This window comes from Seriola aureovittata, chromosome 16 (assembly GCF_021018895.1).
Source record: "Seriola aureovittata isolate HTS-2021-v1 ecotype China chromosome 16, ASM2101889v1, whole genome shotgun sequence".
In the NCBI taxonomy this organism is placed as follows: Eukaryota; Metazoa; Chordata; class Actinopteri; order Carangiformes; family Carangidae; genus Seriola; species Seriola aureovittata.
In genome coordinates this window covers 12,151,776-12,174,683 of record NC_079379.1, presented here as the reverse complement: position 1 = coordinate 12,174,683, position 22,908 = coordinate 12,151,776, and the positions used below count along the sequence as shown (strand labels likewise).

Sequence of the window (22,908 nt, the reverse complement as noted above, 5' to 3'; positions counted from 1 at the left end):
TACCAACGGACGAGTTAACACCACAAGATGAAATCCATTTTTATAGTTCGTAGCGTATGTCGCAATTATTATCTCTGTGATCTCGTCTTTATCTCTGCATTACTGCGCTGTCTATATGCCATATAATAGCTTACAAATGTGCACGTCTTCACTTGCTTCTGAATGTCATCCGGGATCATCACTCTAACTCTTGATTCACAGTTTGACCACATTTTAAGGGTTGTAAAACAGATGAACAGTGAGACAGTGGTCACAATGAAATCTCAATTACAAAAGATACAAATGTGATAGAGTTGGTAAGAAGACACCCACTTTCATATCTCACTGTTGCTGTCAGGTAACTGACGCCAAGCAAAGTGTCACATAATACAGTATGTGCTCTGGTAGGTTAACACTCAACTAGCACAATAAACCACAACTAAAAATAATTGCTGACAAAAACAAATTTAAACTGCAAAATGAATTATCTTGCTCTTGACTCTTTTCAAATCATTTCAAGATGTTTTTTTTTATTTTTTTTTATACAATGTAAAAATGACACAAGGTAACTTTTTCTGAGGGTAGAACAAGGTCTGACATGCCTTTGTGCTGTGGCCGTTAATTGACACCACAAGGAGTACTGTAAACCAGCAACAACAATTTAAAGAAATAACACAAAGGAAAAAATGTCTACTCTGTGTATATGGACAAATGACTGTAAATACTGTAAAATAGTGAAATATATTAAAAAAAATATATAAATAAAATTATAATTATACCTACGAGGTCCTGATGTGACAGCTGGAAGTATTTTTGGTCCACTCTGTACGATCTCATAAAATACCATTGCTATGAGAAAAAGCAATATTGGAGCTCATTCAAATTCATTATGCAAGGATTAAAACTTTTAAAAGGGCAATTCACCAATAATTCACCTCAATTGCAAAACTGATTCTCTTTAAATGATTTCTGCTGCAGGTTTTGGCTTAATATATATTCTCAGGAGTTATTGTAATTGGACTTAGCTTTTTAATGTGGAGCCACATTTTCAAAAGGTGAAGTTATTAAGTGGAAACTTTATTGACTATTATCACAACAAGACCTACAATGCCAGGGGACGACAAATAAATCAAACTTACTTTTAATGAACCATCAGAGTGTAAACAAGCTGACAGACTATATTTACAGAGACTCAATAAAAAAACATTTACTATTATCTTATAATGAAGGTCTATAGAGTTAATACAAACAACCCAGGGATTCCAAACTTTTCTTATTAAGATCTCTGTGACACCAACATCTAAAACACATTTTAGTCTGTTTTATTCACACAAACCACACCAACTTCTAAGAACAAATGCACTCTGTCTATTTAGTTTCAAGATAGTCACCCACAACTGTTTATAGGAAAGCCACATTTCTTTCCTAATGATATACAGCCATCAACAATTGAGCTCTTTTTCTATTCTTTGTTCCTTTGAAAAACCTTTCAAACCTGGGAGGACACCTGTAGCACAGCTTGGAGAAAAACAAGCAGCAATTCAAAGCCACACAACCTTTAAGACTAGTGGAACATGTGTAACACAGATCTGTATGATAGAAGCATGAGTTCAAATTTGTCTAACATAATGGAACGTGAGGAAAAACTGCTGATGTATAGCAAATGTGACAAAATCGTTCTATAGGACAGCTGCAATTCATTTGCTCAGCACTGAGTAAATGAGCGCTGATTAATTTTCAATTTGGACACTGGAAGTTAAGTGAATGCAGCACTGGAGCAAATCATTCACTGTGTTTTACACAAGGTCAAAACTCACATGAACAGTGATTGATAACTGAATGTCTCGGTGCACAGGAAGCATCATAAGTACACTGCTGAGTCAAAGCAGTCAGAACTCGCAACTCATAACACATCACATGACAAGCCAGCAGGTTTCTCAGACAAGAGAGTGCTCATTAACTCACTCAGGAGCCAAAGCTGTTAAATGAAGATCAAAAATGTTTTGTACAGATCAATCTGCTACTATAAAATATAGCATATGCTTGTTTGGAAACAATGTTATCTACTGTACATTTGAGGGATTTAACAGTTACTCATACACAGTAATTTACAAGGAGCAAGCGGGTGTTGTATAGTTTGAACAATACGACCTTTCGGTAACAGGAGAGTCTCTATAACCACGAGGCTATACTGCTGTCTGTGTCACCACCTTCTACTGCTATGTGCCTAAATCCGCTCAACCACCACTTTATCAGTCTGCACTGTATCGTGACAGAGGGATTATTTACTCTCTCAGATCAAAGTAAGAAAAATTGTCCCATATTTGGGATTTCTATGTCCCAAAAAAAAACGAGGGGGAAAAAAGAATCATTTCACCCTAAACCAAGACCATGTGCTCGTTATCTGAAGCAGGCTGTCTAAAAGACAGACTTAAAAGTCTAAAATAGACCAAAGACATTAGAGACAAACTCAAGCCTAAACAAGGCCGTACTAACCACAGACAGAGAGTGGGGATGACATTTTGGGCATTTAGCAGACACTCTTTTCCAGACCGACTTCCAGTAACTGCAACAGGAGAATAAGCTCAAATCCCTGTATCACCGACGTTACAAGCAGCTAATATAGAGCAATGAAAGAGCCAAAACAATGTGCCCAGGCAGTAAAATACGTTAAAAACAATTGTGTCCTTGGGATATGAGCAAAACAAGAAACCGGGTAATAAAGAAGTGCTAGCTACAGAGCTATGAGCCAAGAGAGCCAGAAGCCCTGCAAAAAGGTTTTTTCTTTAAATAAACTATCCGTGACAAATGGATGTTTTCCTTTATCTGAACTGCAGGCAGGGTTGAGATGAATAACGGCTGATTGCTCTAATAGATGCTATCTTTTCCTGCTTATTGGAAACAGTGCAAGTTAAGACAGTTCACGTTCATAAATAAACGGGATTTAAAAATAAGTTTTGTGTTCACATAAAGAAAAGTTTTTAAAAACTCTCAGGAAAATCTCTTCTGATCTTATGTTCAAACAATATGGCATCTGCAATATTACTAAGATTGACTAAATACTGACTTTATTAAGGCAGGATCGTAATTTGGGGGGAACGGAGATGTTAAGTAAATGTCACCTGTGAACACTTATGCCATAATATCTGAGCAAGGCTTTCCATATGTCTAATTATCAAACAGCACAAAATCCACAAGAACAGGACAAAAGTAGAACTCACAACTTAAATAAAACAGTAAAATCCAAGTTTTGATTTGTTTAAACAGTTGCCAGTAGTAGTTCATTTCTAAACTTTGTCTTAATACTTCAGCTCAACAGATTTTTTAGAAGGGAATATACTGTTTCTGACTTCTACAGATCCTGCAACAGGTTTGTGAATCAGATTACCTAATTTGCTAGCATGCTAATATGTCATCTACACACAGAAGACATGTTTGTAAGACAGCAATAACAGATCTATCCTTGCGTTAGCTGCGTCAAACATTTTAACCAGATGAAACGGGACACAAAGCTCTGAGAAAGGACACGCGTCAGCCCGCACCAGAAGGAGAGAGAGCAGAGCAGCAACTGAGCGGAGGTTATAGCAGGAATTATTCCGTGCTTTCCGTTTTGTAGTGATAGATTTCAGGTGGTAATGTAAGGCAGATTAAATACCTCACCTTGCCCAATAATTCACCTGAATCATGTAGAGGAGGAGCGGTAGAGGTTTTGCAAAACGTTTACAAGCTTCAATCAATCCTGTAAAGTCTTTTTTTCTGTTGATGAGTGGCTTCTTACCTAGCGTAGATCAGATTATGGACTTTACTGTGTCAAACTCACAGTCCCATCAGGTTTCCACAACTTCTTTAGGTCTTGAAACACTACTCGCAAAAATGTCTGTGTTCCAAACTTTGTATCATGTACACTTTAACTACAGTTATTTTTTCCATTTTTCAAACTGAGGACAACTTCGCCTCTACATTAATCAATTTTCCAAAAAAAAGTCTCTTTACGAAAAGAAAACTCTTCGATAATTATCGGCTGTGATAACTAGTTAAAGGCTTTTAAAGAAAATTATGGAGCATAACATTTCCATGGCTCATTCTCTTCAAATCCCTTCATGAATTTGAGGCAGCAAAATCAATCACGTGTTCACCAATGAAATCGCTACAATTTTCCCCAAAAAGCCGCTTGAACTGGGTTGAAGTCTCCTTTTCCGCTCCATCTCAAACTGGCCTTTTTCCCTTTTAACACAGTACTACTTTGAAACGACCAAAGACAAATGCATGGCAGCCCACAAAATCACTACAGTTGTTCCTCATGTCTTACAGAACATCAAACCATCAATAAAACACAGGAGATACATTCCAGCTAGTTGAACAGGACATTTCTGACTTTCCTCACTCCATGTGTTCTCTCTCCCTCTCTCGTTCTGTTTCTCTCTCTCTCTCTCTCTCCCAAAACTTTCTCTCTTCCCAGTTCCACCGCAGAGACTTCACATATTGCAGCCATATGAGTAAGCCATGGCTGTCTCCACAGCTCATACAGAGACACACACACGCACACAGACAGGAAAAAGTGCTGTGCTCTCTCCCACTCTGTCTTACACACACATACAGGAAAGACTTTTACAAGCAGAGGTTCTCTTTAGGAAGTCGTCAACTGTTTTGACGTTTAATAGCAGCTACGAACAAGGCCGTAAGATACAATAATATCCAGTGTCTGGAAAGAGGAAAATTTAAAAGTTGTAGAGCTAGACTGATACATTGTTAGATCTTTTTTTTCCTTTTTTTTTTTTGGAAATTTAATAGAAACTTGTTAAAAGTATATAAAAGTTTAACAAAGGCATATTACATGCATGATATCTTTGGAAATATGAACATGTTATTTGGTCATTCAACAATTCAGTTAAGAGCAACTACACGGTGGACTGGAGTGTGTCATATCTAACAAAACATCAACAGATAGGACGGACATAGCAAAGAAGTTAAACACTATCTCAAACTATTCCCAACAGAATCAAAAGTTGTTGTCTGTTAAAAAGTACTTCATCCTGACTTACTTACAAAGAGCCTCGAGGTGCTGTGATGATTATCAAACTACTGAATTGACATCACCCATGTCAGATTACAAAAAAATTTAAAAAGCAATAAAAAAACTTGATAACGTCTATAGGACTTTTGAGAAACATGCAAACATAATGCAGGCAAAGTGTTGGAAAGCAGATGTTAAAACACTGTCAGAAAAAGTTACACATGGAGCTGAATACGTCACATAAATATACTGGACACTAAACTTCAACTGAAACAAATATTCAAAGCTTCTACATTAAAACTTCAGTAACTTTGACAGCATTTTTCTGACTTTGTAAATTGTTTTCTTTTCAAAGAAGTCAAATCTTTCAGAAGACAAGTGACTTACACTCCTGTCAATCCTTCATGTAAAATTCTGTGAGGATATGTGTTTCTGAAAATATTCTACGTTTATAGCCTCTGAATTAGATTCGTGTTAGAACACTGCCTTTAAAACTGCAAAGTAAACAAAACCTCAAAAGTTTCATAAATCATTTCGTTCATTTGTATTTTTACTTAAATGATCCCCACAGTTTTATGAATTGAAGAGATGTGTGTATAAATTTTCCCTGCTGCTCTGGCCAAGCACACAAAACTTGCAAAAGAACTATTTGTCAGGGAAAAACTTTTAAGCAAACACGGCAGAACTTTAAAGTACGTGTTTAAGATGCCAAATTAAAATTCAAGGTACAAACTTGGTTTTACTTTTTAAAGTGGTTTTGAAAAGTCTGTGCAATAGCTTGTCGTTATAACTGCTTCACATTGAAAAGCCGTGAAGCTAGAGATGTAGCTGGACATGCTTTATATTTAAAGGACTCTAGAGTTAGACTGCAAATATTTCACAGCTAAACAAAATGATCCGATGAATAAATTAATGAATTAATTACTAAGGAAAATACAAAGTGTCAGCTTCTCAAACAGCTGTGAACAAGTGTGGGGTCACAGTGAAGACTCACAGACCTGCTCTGCTTTTTAAAAATTTCTGAGGTTATCTGCTGAATAAAAGTCGGTCCACACATAAGCAGCTCTTTGGGGGCCAGAGCTGGAGCACTGTGAAGGACTATGTAAAATGCTTCCTAGCAGTGTGTGCCTCATTGTACTGGCTTCACATACTCTGCTCTCCCCTCAGAGTTGTCATGCCTACCCAGCTCCCTTATCTCAAAGGAACATCACAGTTTCTTACTACAGAGGGGGGGAGAAACTTTTTCAAAGTCGAGTGGAAATGCAGCTCAGGCTCCCCGACATCACTCATGAAAAGTTCAGCAACAACAACAAATAAATAAATGAGCGATATTTGAGCCACTAAGTACTTGTTTTTCTTTTAAGTTGATAAGGGAGGATGTTTTACGACAATTCACATCCACCATGCGCTCTCGAGCTTCCTAACAATGAAAGAGGTGCAAAAACAGCGCCATATCGGCTGTAAACCACCTAATAAACACAGTCTCTTTGATCCAGAGTTACACTACTTTTCCACTTTTAGATCAAATAAACTACAAGCATCTAACTGTGTTCAGCTTTCAGCACAAACCTCTTTCCCTCTCTCTCTATCTCTCTCTCTCGCTGTCTACGACGTGCGTCATTCGGAGCACCAAGAAATCTGAACTTGAGTATCAAGTTTGCAAGTCAGAATAGTAATGAAAAAGTTATCAATGAAAAATACAAAAAGTAAGTCATAACAGATGCAGGAGAGCTACACTGAGTCGACAAAATCACTCCAAGTCACCGGCTTCTGCAGCTCAGTCATGATGCCACTTATCGTAAATCAGTGTCCACAAAAAAAAAAAAAAAAAAAAAAAAAAACAAGAAACAAAACTTACAGAAAACACAAACCTACTTGTGGCGACTAAGTCACTCCACGTCCCCTTGCTGCTGGCTTCAAACTCAGTCTTAAATCAAAGCAGTAGCCGTCCCCAGTAGCCCCCCAAATTTGTATTTGTGTAGCGTTTGGGTGTCCTAACCTAAATGTAAATTGCCATGTGAATTCAAAGCGGTGCTGCTCCTTTCCTCCCCCTCATTCAGCAGATCCCTCTTTCCTCACCGACGCCGCTCAGGCCGTTAGTTACATAAGACGCAAACCGACTGCTGTCCGTCGTAAAACTCCCAACGGCTAACAGAGCAATATTTTGTCTCCTAAACGCAGCATTGATAGCCCGGCTTCCTTTTAAGACCAACAAATTTCATCTTCCCACTTGTCCGAGAAGCATGCATTTCGCCATCTACAACTCCAAACCGTCCATCGCCGATGCGTTTTTTTTTTTGCCGTTTACTATGCCTCTGCACCAACTAGTAGAGAGGACTGTATGCATGGTGTGCATTTGTGTTGCTAGTGTTTCTTTTGGTGCTGCTTACCTGTTGATCAAAATAAGCATTAGCCTCTTTGCTCTCTGTGTGTGTCTCTTTCAGCAGCCTGTTAAGATGGTGGCTGGCTGGCTGGCTGGCTGGCTGGTTGGTTCGTCTCTTTGAGGGGTTTTTGTTTGTTGATGATGTCGGACGGGGTGACTGTGTCTTGGCTGTCTCTTTTTTCTTTGGTCTGAGAGGGAAAGAGAGATAGTTAAGGCTTCACGGCAACACATAAAACTAGACTAACACCGACTGATTAATGACTGAGTATGGCTCTGGTGGTGTTGCAATATTCCGATGTTATAGTATGTTATTCAGCCGCCCGGAGCCCGGATTTGCTGGCCACAGCAAACCAAAGCAGAGCAGCTCGTTATCTGTAATTTTTTGTTCAGACTAGTGTTATCGCTTTGCTGTGACAGGACCTCTCTGCCTGTCTCTCTGTAGGCTGTGGGCATTACGTCAGAGGAGGAAGACACAGCAGCTCTATTAATATCAAGAAGCCACCCGAAGACTGACTCTTAAAGAGACAAACACTGTAATCTCACTTATTTAAAAAGTTAATACTAAACCAAAATCAACTACACTAAAATCAAGAGCGCTGACTCTTAAAGTGACATACACTGTAATCTCACTCATTTACACAGTTAATACTAAAGCAAATCAACTTCACTTAAAATCAATAACACTGACTCTTAAAGTGACAAACACTCTAATCTCACTTATTTACAAAGTTTATACTACACCAAATCAACTATACTAAAATCAAGACCTCTCACTCTTAAAGTGACACACACTGTAGTTTCACTTATTTGCACTTTTAAGAATAAACTAAAACAAAAAACATTAAAATCAAGACTTCTGACTTTTAAAGTGACACAAATCTCATTTCAACTACACTAAAATCGAGAACGCTGACTCTTAAAGTGAAAATTACTCAGTATCTCTTATTTAAATTCCTATTAAACCATATCAACTACCCACATCAAATCAGAACATTTGAAAGTAACACATACTGTTATGTTAGTGTCACCTATTTATATAGTAATATAACCAAATCAACTACTCTGCCAAAATCAAAAGATCTTAAAAGTCACATACACACACAGTATCTCATTTAAACAGTTACTAAACCATATCATCTCAGTCGGTCAGATAAAATCAACATGTCACATTTTTTAAATTGATTTTAAGTGATATACACTGTTACCTCATTATCATGTAATGACATAAGCTCAGCCAAAATCTGAGTTTTTAAGTGACCCACTGTAACATGTAAGATAAAGAAAAGGGAGTCTTACAGTGTCAGAAAATATAATGTGGTTTATGATTAGGCCTTCAATTTACTACATAGTTACTAAACTACTGAATAAAAATGAAGACAGTTTTTCCAATTGACAGATTTTAGTCTGACTTAAAACTGCTGATTAAAGCTGCACTGAGTTTTCATTGTTAACTATTCTTTGTTTACATTTGGCATTTCTTACTTTGTGTGGCATTCACACACATTTGGTGATCAGGATACTTTTGAGCTATCAGTTAGACATACTGTACTTTCACTGAATTCATTACCACAGGTAGAAATGGCATGCTTTATTTAGGCAGTACTGTTAAAATAGTCCATTACAAGTAAAATTTAAGTTAATTCTTGAATGAAAATGTAATTAAATATCACAACTACAAGTCCTCATTCTGAACAGTGCCCCCTTCAGATTGTCCAGAGACAAAAAGTTACAAACTATGGTGTATGGTGTATAGTTATGAAATTTTGAGTAATCTTATCCTTGCAGTGCACAAAGTTTTGGGAGAATGAGACAAACATGATTTCTGGGTTGTGCTAAAATGATATGATTTTAATATTAATTTATCTACAGATTTTTTTGTTTGTTTTACATTTACAGGATATTCACACTGGTAAATATTTACTGGTAGAATTAAAGAAGGTAATTTATTTGAGCCCACAGAATAAACCACATGCAAATATTTTGCTTTGGTATTCACAAGCATTTAAAAGTTAAATTAATCTTTCACAGCCTTGGTATACATGGGAAACACAAAGTTAAGCTCTAATAGCAGGTCCAAAGTCACATCTTAAATCAAAACCTCAGGCAATATGAAATTTAAAAAATGTATTTAATCTTAAATTTGATGCAGTCTTTCCTCTACACTGTAAGATCAGAGGTCCATACATATTAATAACTCTTATCACTACCTATTTAACCACAGGGAAAATTAAACCTGCGTTGGGCATGATCAAAATCTCAATCAGAAAATGGATTTCTAAGATGACAATTTACCTTGACATGAGAAGTTTGCGTATCTAGCGGAAACCTCTATAGATATAGTATGGGTGATGTAAGAACTCAATCAACATCATTTTCTATTGTCTGCTATTACACAATTCCTGATTTGATTTTATCTCAGACTGCAAAACCTCTAGTCATATATTATCTAATTTAATGGATGCTTTTATTCAAGCCACCTTACAGTGCCATGCCTCAGAGCAGATGTTTAGCGTGGGTGGTCAAATGGAAACCATGCAACATAAAGACAAGATGAATGTTAGTGATGTAAAAATTGTTGTTCTGTGATTTAGTATTGCGCATTCAGTCAGGCAGGCCTTCAGATTTTTTTTTTTATATTGGCCATAATGCAAAAATAATCAAAGACTAGTTTATAGGAATGTTGTGGGGAACTGGGCGACATAAATAATGGATATGCCCTTGTTAGCTCGATATGAAAACCAGCCTCTTGGCTAAGTCTCTCACCCTTCCCTTCACAGTCCTTTCCCCATTGCCCCATGGGGAGTGTGGGACTGTGAACTTTTTGGTCTCTTTTTCAAACAGTGCCCTTCAAAAGCCAAAGGTAAGATTTTTTTTTGCTAACAAAGGCAATACTGCAGCCTCCAGGCATACACACTGCTGGATCCACCACCTCCTGAGCGGTGCAGGCTTTGAATGGACCACAGAGAAAAAGTCACACTGAAGAAATAATCCACCTGCCCCATGTCTTTTACATAAACCTCCCATTGATTTCTTTTTGAAATTTCCCATTTCCTTACTTTCCTACATTATTTTCTTCATTTATTCTACTCTTCCTTCAAGAAAGAGATTGTGTACCCTTGTCCCATTGTTTCCTCTTCTTATTTGCAACTAATATTGTCCTGTTGGTAAAGAAAATCATATTTTATTTCCTACACCGACAACATGGGGTATGTCAGGTAATATAAAATACAGTGCAACAAATACCGGCTATAGACACTGGCCAAACTTCACAAACACTGTCTTGTTTTGTATTGGCTTAGGTACTCAACAAACTTTTTGGTTTGTTTCTTGCTGTCTCTGTCATCAGTGTTTGAATTGCCATTTACGTAATGTTGTCAAATCCCTCTCTTTTCTTATATAACTCTCTGTGGTATCTGAAATAAATATGTGGGTTCTTAATGTCCAACAATACAATTTATGTCCAATGCTATGTTTTCAAGGAATATTTGTCGCCTCACTCCATGACGTACAGTATATGGCAACTTTATTAGGAAATTTGTCAAACTTACTTTTCCATCTCTACTGCTTCTCAACCGTCATCAATCCTCAGTACTGTACTGATTAGATACAAACGTTTCACAACTCATCTCCCCTGGAGTGGTTAAATGGAGAAAATACATCGTATGCATTAGCCCAACAGTCCATTACTTAGCATATATATACTGTATATATATATATAAAATTGTGTGTGTGTGTGTGTGTGTGTCTGTGTGTCTGTGTTTATGTATATTTATTTATTATCAACCATTTAGTGTTTCTTACAAATAATATATACCTTTTTAAGCCAAAGGAGTGAACTCAAGTATCAGCACAACTTTAAGAACGTAAGCCATCTCAATATCAGATTCAAAACATGAAGGCAGAACCATTTTTACAAATACACTGTGCAACATTTCCCACAAATGTTCACTGGCAAAAACATAATATTACAAATGAACTTTATGACAGATGCATGGCATAGAAAGGAGCAAACAGAGGCATGATGGGTTTTCGAGTGTAGGAGTAATAATTCCTTACTAATACAGGGGTGGTGGGTAGGGATTGGATTGCAGAGTGTTGACGCTTGACCACAGGGCCAATAAAGACTGCATAGGAAAAGTGCTTAAGTTCCTAATAGTTGTGCATCATTTGTAGCAAATGGACAAAAAAATGCAAAAACACAAGTCTGGCTCCTTCAGGCTTAAATGTCAGATGAAGTGATGTTCAGCATTCACAGCAGCAATAAAAAAAAGTACTGCATATATTTCGCTATTAACAAGGTCAACTGAAAAGAAAAGGCTTTGACTCGGCTGTCTGAAGAACAAATAGAGAGCGGCCTCTGCAACCTTACAAGGCTACAGAAAGATTTTCACCCTTATTGCCAAGTTTTGGATGTAACTGACCTTAATCAAACAATACAAAGAGGGCGATGAATAAGTGTGTATATACATAACAGCAAACGATATCCCAGTAATCAGCAATATGCATAATCCCTGTGAGAACAAGAGCTTTTGAGTCAGCGTATACAGAGAGTTGCTTTTCTTTATTCCGTATAAGCATTAAATACTTTTTGTTTCTTGAGTTTGTACACAAACCTTACGCATCCAAAGTGAGTAAAGGCTAGAAAACTACCAATTGCAAGCAGTATGTGAAAGAGTCTGTGGAACTTAATTGATGTTATTTGCGATATTCAACAGAGTCTGAATAAAAAAAACAAAACAACAATACGCAAGTAGAATAATGAAGCACAGATTCTCTACCCACCTGCAAATGTTGTCTCAGAAACTATTAAAATCCCATAAAAGTGTTGAGTGCCAGGAACTGAATAATAAAAGAGGAAACAGACATTAAAATGTCCATCAAATAGCGTACGCCATTTTTGTATTATACTTTATAATTATGAAGATATTTCAAGAAGCAGACCAGTAAAACCTCAATAAAACTACACTGACACTGACTTTAAGTTTGTTTGCGGGTGTTTAACGTTCCAGTGTGACCGCCCTTTGATATTTATTACTTAATGCTCCTTTATATATATAAGGAGGAAAGATAGGAGGAGAGATATAAACTGTTATAATTCCCCATAAATTATATAGGGAGAGTGAAAGACATAGACAAATGGTCAGACTGGCTAACAGATACACACACATACATACATAACAGTATCATTAAAGTCAGTTCTCATTTGTTTAATGACCTGGTATGACCCTCTCTGTATTAAAAGATAAACATCTCTCAAGCATTTTATATGTAATATACAATGCTTCATGGTTTTAGTGCCTTACTGTCTTTGTTTCTATTTATCCGTCTTCAACCAGACTTAACCTTGCTGTGCTTAGTTTTTTTACATTTGAATTATTTGTTCTCTCGCTTTCCACACCAGAGACAGCGTGCTGATTTTTTCCAGTTGGTCAGTGTGGCTCACTGGCAGGCAGCTGCCATGTAGACGGGCACTTACTTAGACAAAGAAGTTCCTTCAGCTACTTTTCTTTTGCAACTGCCTGCCGATTCACAGTGTGTTTTTTAGAGCAGCGTCTTCCATTTTTGCTTTTGAAAATGTTTTGGTGTTTCGCTTTTATTAGATGTATGTGCAGCTGCGGGAAACACCGAGGTTCATAAAGTCGCTAGGTTGGACTCAAAATTTGGACATTTGCTTTTACATGGCCAGTACCTTAACCCACTGAGTCACCAGGACGCCCCACCCTTCGTCTTTTTATATTTTCCACATTAGATTCATTGTTTGTTGTCAAACATAAAGCCACCTCATATTTCTGCTGCCCAAGTAACTTTTTTAAGTTTTCAAAGAACCATAACTTATTCATAACCACGACCCTCAGATTCCCACTGCCATGAAATCCATTGTTTTTTCAACATTATAACCCAATTCTAACAGTGATATTAATCTTTAAGGTGAATCATAACGGGAAAACATTAAAGTAAAACTCTAATATTTTTGGTGTCCACAGAATAACTTAATTAAAGATTAAAATCACCAAAAGTAGTGATAGCAAAGTTTTCACAAAACAGTGGCAATATTCCTGGTTTAAATGAATGGCATCCTTCTGTGTATTCAAATATTGAAATACTGAAATAATCATTTCTGTAAAAATCAATTAGCAGTTAAGTGACAGTTGTTACAAGATAGAAGAACTTCATTATATTCACCGTAAAGTCCCTCACTGCTGTGAGAAATAGAGGGATTGCAGACTCCAGCTGTCAGACAGACTGCAACTTTTACCGAGCTTTCCCAAAATAAGATTCACTTTCATCTTCAACCGTTGCCAAGTGTTTTATCTGCATGCAGAGTCGGACCCGAAGGCCATAGAGTTTAGGCAGGAAGAAAGATGACTATTCCCTATGGTGGTCCAGCTAAGAGATTGTAGCCAGGATCATGACCACAACCATCACAATCAATGGAAGGAATGAGCCAAAAACCCATGTTTACAATTTCTGTGTAATTGTGCCTTATCACCACAGAAAAGAAAGACATTATGTGTTTAGAGTTTGTCTTTGGGGCCTTTCTCTAGCCCTGCAGGGATGGAATAAGTCAGTAAAGATGTAAAAGGAAAACTAAAATCTTTTGTGTCAGAGCTGAACTTGCCATAAAGTCAGCAAGATGTGGAGGATTACAGCTAAGGAGTCTCTCAAAATCAGACTTGTCATCTCTGATGTGCTTGACCTTCTATGGAAGATGCAAGGGGATTTCTATCTTGATGTCAACAGGCCTTCAGTGAAAGAGGCTGTCCGATGGGATTACATCATCTGCGAACACAGAGCCTGAGCTATACGGTAAAGTCAGCCTTTACTGAAAGTGATGGGCTGTGACTGTTTCTACAAAACATCCAGAACAGTTTTCCCTCAACTCTGAAGTCACCGTGTAGAGTAAATCATGATGATGAAGCTTCACTGAAGAATTCTGACGGTCTTAGCGGTGAAAACGTGTTGCTATCCATTGGGAACAGAACCGGAGGTAAAGGTGGCCAGTGATCATCTGCATAATAGTTACGCAAAGTTTTTTGGAGGATGTGAATATTTACCGTAAGACTGAGACGCAAAGTCTCTGCTGGGGGATTTACAGAATTCACTTACCAGAACAGTATTCCTAGGAAATATATTTCTACTGAACACTTTGTGTTGCACAATTTATGTCCAATGTTAATTTGTTGCCAGTGTTGTGCCAATATCAACTGTTAGTCTGTGATGAGGTGTAATCTACAGTCTCCGGCATGAAAGTTGGATACAGCCATATGCCCATCCACCACCCCAAACTCCCCACTATACTTTCCTTCACCAAGTGTTTCAACTTCCTAACCTTCGCTGTACTCTAACCAGAGTTTATTATGCTATATCATCAACGTTGCCATCAACTCCACGAGCACGCATTGTACAAATAAATAACTTCAAGAACATGGCATTGTTGGGTTTTTTCAGGATTGTTTATCATTCAGTCTGTCATAAGCATTTTGCTATTGAATATGCAAGTTTCCTGAGACAGCAGGGGATGACAATATAATACCTGTCCGTGGACTACGGATAAAAAAAAAAAAAAGTCTTTTGGCCAAATCTGGTGCATTTACAGTGATTTTTACTAATAAACCAATTAAATAAATAAACATAGACAATAGCCGACATTATGCTTGATATTTTACAGTGCAATATAACGTGTTATTTTGTCAGTGTCACAGCAGCAGGTTTAGTCTTTGGGCTTTGGCCACACAGGCAAGCTGGACTCTGTATGATGCCAAAGCTTGTGTGAAAAATACAGTTCATAGTGTAAGTGTAGTACTTAACTGGAGATGTAGCCCTGTAATGAGTTACCTTACCATTCTACTAGTCACTGAAGCCTGTGGTATTGTTGCTGTCCTTACATAAAGAGCAGCTGCTATAATGTTAAATACCGTCATCCTGATTGGGTGTCCGTGACAATACACGCCAATGTAAGTGCAGGGACTTGCAGAAGTCATGAGTCACAAAGCCCTTACAGCACTATTAGAGGATAATGCTCTACAGTACGGTTACACCGTGTTTCTTTGCTTTTTAGACGGATCTGTAGCTGCAGTGGAATATCACCACTCACTGAAACCCTCTCAAAGCATCACACATGAAGCCGTCCCCCAGTGGAGATGAGAGGAGAAGAAAAACATTTGAATTATGTTCCTGGGGTCAGCATAACACTGGAAATGAAAGTGGCCGAGAGGGCTGATTCATCTATGCAGCAGGAGCTCCGGCTCCTACAAAATCCATCGGTTGATAGTGAGACCAGTCCCCTGATGGAGCTGAACGGCCTCCCTGAGGTTAACATGATGAGCCTGTTCACACACACCGTCAGTGACTGTGAGTGAGAGGCTGTTGAAGAGGAAATCACACCCAAGGTAGGTGAAATGTTAGACCATCAGTCTTCTGGGGGGCATTTCCTTATAAGGGCTTCATTCTTTTAAGGGAAGTGGTTGTGAGACCACATAAAATGAAGGTGATTGCAAAATACAGTACGTGTTGATCGTAATAATAAATTTAAAAAAACCTCTTCTATTTTAATTTTCTCTCTTTCTCTTTCTATATTTGTTGTTTAATTAAGGCAGTGTATGTTCACACATTAGTTGATGACATTTTGTATCAGCAACAGAGAACACGCACATTATTGCCTCGGTGCACGGGAGATTGCAAACGAATAACGTGGCTTACATTATGTGCCTCAGCCTCATTCTGAATCACACCCCAAACAGCCAGTCGAATCAAACCCTTTGATGAGATGACTCATTTCTTGTGTTCTAATTAAGTTGTCAAATACAACAGAGGGAGGTGCAGTCCCAGCAATGGGCCCTTCCATCATGGACAAGCCCATAATGGGATTTAAGTGATACTCCACCCAAAATGTATGTCTTAACCATCAACACTAACACTTTGGAGACACAAACGTCATTTGTTATTTGCTCCTTTATGCAGGATGGCAGCTGTTGACAGCTTGGAATTAGTGATTACAATGATATTTCACTGATGATCTAGTTTCACAGAGAAAAAAAAAAAATCTTTTTAAAGGAACTTAACAAACCAGTTCTGGTTTAATTAACTTTCTGTTGTACATATCTGTTTGCTCATCATTCGCCAAACGCTGATATTTTCAGTCTTGTAAGCTTGTAAACGAATTTCAAGTGACCAGAGCTCCTGTTTTCCCCCAGAAATGAAATTAAAAAAAAACTTTAACTGCGACCTTTCAACTTTATTGGAGCGATGGATGAGGTCATGGAAGGTGTTTCACTTTATCGTGTTGCTCATGAAACTACCGTCTATATGGAAGCTTTGTGCTGTTTTGGAATAAGTAAACACATTGAGAGGATAGTCTTGGCACTATAGGGAGCATCTTGTACAATGACCTTGATCATTATGACCATGCAGAGCACTCACATAGTCTAATGACCCTCATGAAATGGTTCCCCATGCAGTTACAAACCCACCACTATATAAGGAAAAAATGAATTTAAAAAGAGATAACTATGTTTTCCATTGATCAGAGATCCTGGTTTTGATCTCTATATATCATGTTGTGCGTGTTTGTATGCTGATTTGTAAATCTCATTTTTGTTTCGATTTTGAAACATCATTGAAGAAAGATGCTAAGTAATATTTCCAATGACTCATAAATGACTCGTACATAAAATTATATATACACATATATATTTCTCATATATATATCAAACACCTTGTTCTACATCTCATGACCATGTAGTTAGTACGGATATGGGTTTCAGTAAAGTACTGCTATTAGATACTGGCTTGATGTGGTGTTCCCTGAGGAGGAGAAAGTCATTTCATGATGTCAAACTTATTTTTTTTTCTTATTATTTTTTTCTTTTTCATGCCATATAAAACTTAAAATTGTCTTATTTGTGATGTTGAATTGATTTTAGGCATGTTGCCTAGTCGGTGTTGTCAGGCCATCGTTCTAAACAAAAGCGGACCAAAGGTGCAAAGCATTTTTAAGGCCGTTCAGGAAGACATAAAAGTCTATGTTCTGAATGTTTCCTTTTCCAGAGAGCAAGATGAAGAAGTCAAGGTTATGTAAGAACCTGTGCACACTCATTAAACCATTTAAATCTGGACTGAGTAAGATCAAATATGTGAATCTTAGTTTAAGACCAAACAGTTCCTGTTGTGAGTTTAAATTATGATAAATAAATAATCAATAGTTGGGTCAAGCCCAAACCTATACAAGAAGAGGTTGGTTTTCCAGTATCTTTGTTTTAATTTTGTTGAGTTTAATTACTTAAAATATATACACATATATATATGTATATATACACACCACAAACCCATGAAGTGTTCCTTATCCAACAACAGAAGTTCTATGTTTGTTAGTATTATAATGTTCATACTCGAAACAATTATCATTATTTTGTGGTCATGACATGATGTCGTGTTTTTATTCTGTCACAATACAGACACATAATATAACATTAATGTATAACAGCAGCAGGTAAAGCAGCTCAAGTATCCTGCATGATCAAGTGCAGAATGAACCAGTGACAGGTGAGTCTGACCTCTTCTCATTTGTCCAATTTAGTGTAATTAATCATTAACATTTCATGTGTGTGATGTGAGAGGTGTCGCTGTCTCTGAGAGTGAGAGTGATTCTTGAGAGTTTAAATTGTTTAAATAGTTAACGGTAATAGTTTAAATATAATCTTTAAACAGTTTTTAATTTGTGTTCTATTGTTCGTCATACATTTCTATGTTGACTTGTAAAGCATTTTGTAACTGTGTTTTTTTTAAAGATAATATATAAATAAAGCTTATTATTATTATTATAAATATAGAGTATGGAAAAGAAGCATACTGTATGGATCACTACGGCCTGCTTGAACACGTAGAGTCATAACGTTTCTGAACATAAGTGTGATGCTCCAGTATAACTTGTCTTGTGGATGTGGATGTACAGTGGACTGGGTAAATTAGTGTGTGTGTGTGTGTGTGTGTGTGTGTGTGTGTGTGTGTGTGTGTTTGTGTACACAGCACCACAGCCAAAGAACTACAATGTATAGAAACACATTTTCTGAATGTTCTGAATCCCTGTATTGTCTCCTCTCTCTCTCCCTCTCTCAGACACAGACACACTCATGTTCGCTTTCTAAATCTCCACAACAACGTATCATTTTTGTTTGTCTTAGGTTTTTATGTTTCACAAAAATATATGTCTCACTGATGTCCAACATGATCTGACAAACTAGTTTAACTTGGGAAAATTTACTCTGCCACATTGACCTCAGTTTTTCTTTTTTTTCTTTTTTTAACAATTATAAATGATGAATGATAAACTGCAAATGTGTATTTAAAATGTTCAGTTGTTGCACAAATCAAACTAAGGAGATTTATGTTTTAATTTTACAAGAATTGTATGAATACTTGTATTCACCAGTGCAGACCACAGCTCTTGGCTGCTCTCTGACCACAAAGCCTGTGGGAGCAACTCGGGTGCAAAGACAGTGGCTGGGATGATATTATTTTGGTGATTTTTTATTTATTTTTTTCCTTGTTGTTTGTTTCCTCTTCCAACATATATATAAATATAAAAAAGCTCTCTATAACTTTTAATGAGTTGCAAAGAAATAGATGTTATCACCAAAGAATGCATTTTAAATTGCTTGGTAAACAAACTCAACCATTTATGATATTTTTCAATATTGTACCATGTTGATCAGATAAAGATAATAAGATTTCTGTAAATCTAAGAAAATACATTCTTCTTATTATTATTATTATTACTAGAGCCAATCCCTGTGTGTGCACTGTAGTCCTTGGAAACATATTACTGTAATAGAGTAAGTATTTATTCACACATTATGTCTCTAATGATGAGGTTTCAGTTTCAAACTCGTCCATCATGAACAGCCAGATGAAATAAATCCCGCCCCACAGAGTAACATAATATCTGAATATCTCCTGTTCACCTGCAGCAAAATCAGGAGTTCTGTAATTATGTCACTGGAATTTTCTATAAAATACATTTAACACTGCTTAAAGATTTTAGTAGATTTCACATAAAGAGAGAAGGCGGGGTGGATGAGAGAAAGAATGACGGAGATACTGCTGATTGGAAAAGTAAATGTGGTTTCGGTTTACATGCTGAGCGGCGGCTGGTCTGTCCATGTCGTCGGAACATTTATAGATTTTACATACACACACACTTCTGCTCACAAATCAACAGCCTGACTCCGTCTCCCTTTTTTTGTTTTTTTTCGCTCCCTCTGTCTGCATTTCCCTCTCCTGGCTTTCCTTCTCTCCCATTTGCTCATTGTGTCCCTCGACTTTTAGACATAGGCAATGACACACATACAGACACACACACACACACACACACACACACACACACACACACACACACACACACACACACACAGACTCTGTGTCTGCACTTAGATGAGATTTTCAAAAGTTGTTTTGAAACTTTGGGGCTTTTAGTGAAGGTCCAGATATAAATCTATCTCGGTCCCATTGTGACAAACGGCGTTAACCAGGAAGAGACAGAGAGAGAAAACTGGTTTGGAAATATATAAACCTTTGTGCTGTGTGTTCTTAAAGCTTATTAATTTGGGATAATCACTACTGAACAGAGAAAAGAAATAAGGAGATTACAGAAGTTGTTGACAGTGATGAAATTTTCTCAAACAGCTTGTTTGTGTCTCTGTTTATGCTTTTTATTTTTTCCACTTATTTGAGGAACAACATCAGATGACTTGAAGTGATGTCCTGCACTGGTTGAAATACAATCCTTTGTTCAGATTAGACTATAGAGCTGATTTTATTTGGCAATGTCAATGACTACAGTTACATCCACGGGGGCTGCGTTCAATCTTAACCCAGTTACAGTTAAATATCCTGGTTTCGGCGGCCACGTGTAAACATACGCTCACTATGGTAGAATCTCTCTCTCAGAATCATTGTGTTTATGGGATTTTCATGCAGCAAAGCTCCACCTGCACAAAACTGCAAAGTCCCTACACTTAAATACACAAAGAATTATCCTTTTAAACACAGGTCCTCATGTTACCTGCCTCTGGGCACATGTAGGTAACAAAACTCTGTTAGAATAATCCGGTTAAGATCATTGGAAGATTATTGGAAAACCAGTTATGATGTCTCACTGTCAATTTGAGTCAGGTTACTCCTTCGACTTTTGGTTTTTGCTGTTTGTGCCAATTTAGACACACACTACCTGTTCTAAGGTTTCTTTCCTTTTATTTTCAAGTGTTTTTTTTTTTTTCTCCTTCTCTTGCACAGGCTAAGGATGGAGGTGCTGCAAGATTAGATAGACCAGATTTGTTTGTTTGTTTTGTCCTGTTGCTGCTATTTGATTTCTTAGCTCCAGTGTTTCATTCTTATATCTGTTTCTCTGATTCTATTTTCTCTGTAAAAAAATAAAAAAAATAAAAAACTTGAGAGTTGTGATGAAGCAGTGTGCCGTATATATAAATAAACTTCAACTCAATGTCAACAGAAACCACGCTGCTGATCAGCACTGACTTCTGCTGCTACCACTGGGATCATCACTATTTTCCACTGCATTAGGAGTAACCTCCTGCTCAGTCAGAGAGGCGAGCTGGCAGCCTCATCTTTTTTTTTTTTTTTCTGGCAGACTCTTCTGCTCTCCGAGAGCAGGACACCACAGCTGGACTGGAATATTCTGTTTACAGGTTTATTCATGGTGACAGGCAGGCTCAATAGTGGGGTATTAAAGGTGCACGGAACAGCTTCTGCCAAATGAAGAGAGTTTTTCCAAAACTCACTCAGTCCAATTTTGGTCCATAAACGGTAACCATCACATGGAAGGCTTGGTTACAGTGAATATTAACACATTAACTATCCAATTTTTATTTCATTTCGCTTGTCCACGGCCGTGTGAGTCTGCTGAACTTTCCAAACCTCTCTCAGTCCTCACCTCCTGCTGTGCTGAAACTTTCTCCCATGATGAACACACGAGGCAAACTAGAATAATCCAAGATGACAGTAACTGATGACGGAGCCTTGTTGGAGGACGATATATTTACAATAATACAACCAAACTATTAACATTTACAACTATATTATACCAAGTAGTACATACAGTACATAATCAGTTAAATACTTTCCATTTTAGTTGTACACGATTAACTAATTATGCCGCATTATTCATGCTCAAAAACCCCATCAATTTTAAAATTAGCAATACATAAACAGTTTATGACAATGAGCTCTGCCTTCAACATTTTACTCAAGTAAAACATCAGCCAATTATACTTCAAGCACTGATTATTCAGAGTGTTATATATCATTGTAGCATTTGTTTTTAAAGCTCTGCATGGACTGGCACCAGGTTACATGTGTGAACTTCCTCCTCAGCTGTCACCTGTACAACCCGTCTACAGAACCATCTGTTTTCTTTAGCCCTTTTAATAGTCATCCTAAAGACATGGTCACACATTTATTTGTTCCCTGTGTATTATTAGTGTGTTTTTATGATTCTATCCATATATCCATATGAATAATCTCATCTGTTCAACTCCTGTTAAGCACTGTGGTCAACACTGATGTTTTTTAAATATGCTCTATAAATAAATTGACGTGACTTGACTTGACTTGACGATGGGAAAACCATAAGTGACGCAGCAAGATGAAAGCTGTGTTTTCATTTTGTAGTGGGTCATTGTTGATTTCGAATGCTTTTTTTTTTTTTTTAACTCTGTATAAATCTATGAGGCTGCATCATTATGGTGACAAACATCACTGTCTGGATTATGTAATGTTCTTTTGAATGAATAAAGCGCCGCATTTATGAACCAAACAAAGTCCACAAGTGTCATATCTATGGTTAGGTTTAGGTTTGGGTAAGGTGAAGGAGAGGTTATGGTTTTGGTTAAATGTAAATGTCTGAAGTCACTGTGAACTGACCATGACCTTGAAGCGCTGCGAGTGCTTGAACATGACCATAAAAAAAACATTTAATAATGCTTTACTTACTACAAGCTGATAAATAGGAAGTATTTTTTCATTGAGCATTTAACTTTCAGTATCACAATTTTTGCAGCTTGCTTAACATATAAAATTAACAACATATCTTTATTATGTAAATAGAAAACATCCAGTTGCAATTAGGTTTCCTTCAAAAGATATTTGCTGTTGTAAATTAGGGGGCTGCATATCTTAGGGGCTGCTCATACTTTATACAACTATAGGATCTAATCACATATTATCTACAGTGGTAGCTGTAGTTACAAACTAGTAGCTGCCAAGTAATTGTGAGTCTGAGTCACAATTAGTGGTCTCGATATGTCTCATATGTGTATATCATATCCATACTGTTACCATAGTGTTTCCACGGCAGCTATAGTTCAGTACCTTGCTCTTCTCAATATCCTTTCTGTTCAGTCTAATTCTATGGTAATTGTTTACACGAGCACACAAACAAACAGGCATTAGCATTTACTCAGCGTTTGATGACAGTCATGACAACAACACAGCAGCGTGTGTGTGTGTGTGTGTGTGT

The 22,908-nt window shown here is 37.2% G+C and overlaps 1 protein-coding gene across 7 annotated transcripts in view; it reads right to left on the bottom strand.

The window, feature by feature from the left end:
- The window catches only part of trps1 (trichorhinophalangeal syndrome I), a 256,734-nt gene that overhangs the window by 111,386 nt on the left and 122,440 nt on the right, over positions 1 to 22,908 (bottom strand). The window contains exons 1-2 of one of the 7 annotated variants that reach the window (XM_056400061.1): positions 10,925 to 11,009; positions 7,384 to 7,564 (exon numbers count right to left, since the gene is read on the bottom strand). The gene's annotated coding sequence lies outside the window, so the exon portion shown is untranslated. The other 6 variants (XM_056400060.1, XM_056400058.1, XM_056400064.1 and 3 more) reach the window with 6 other exon arrangements.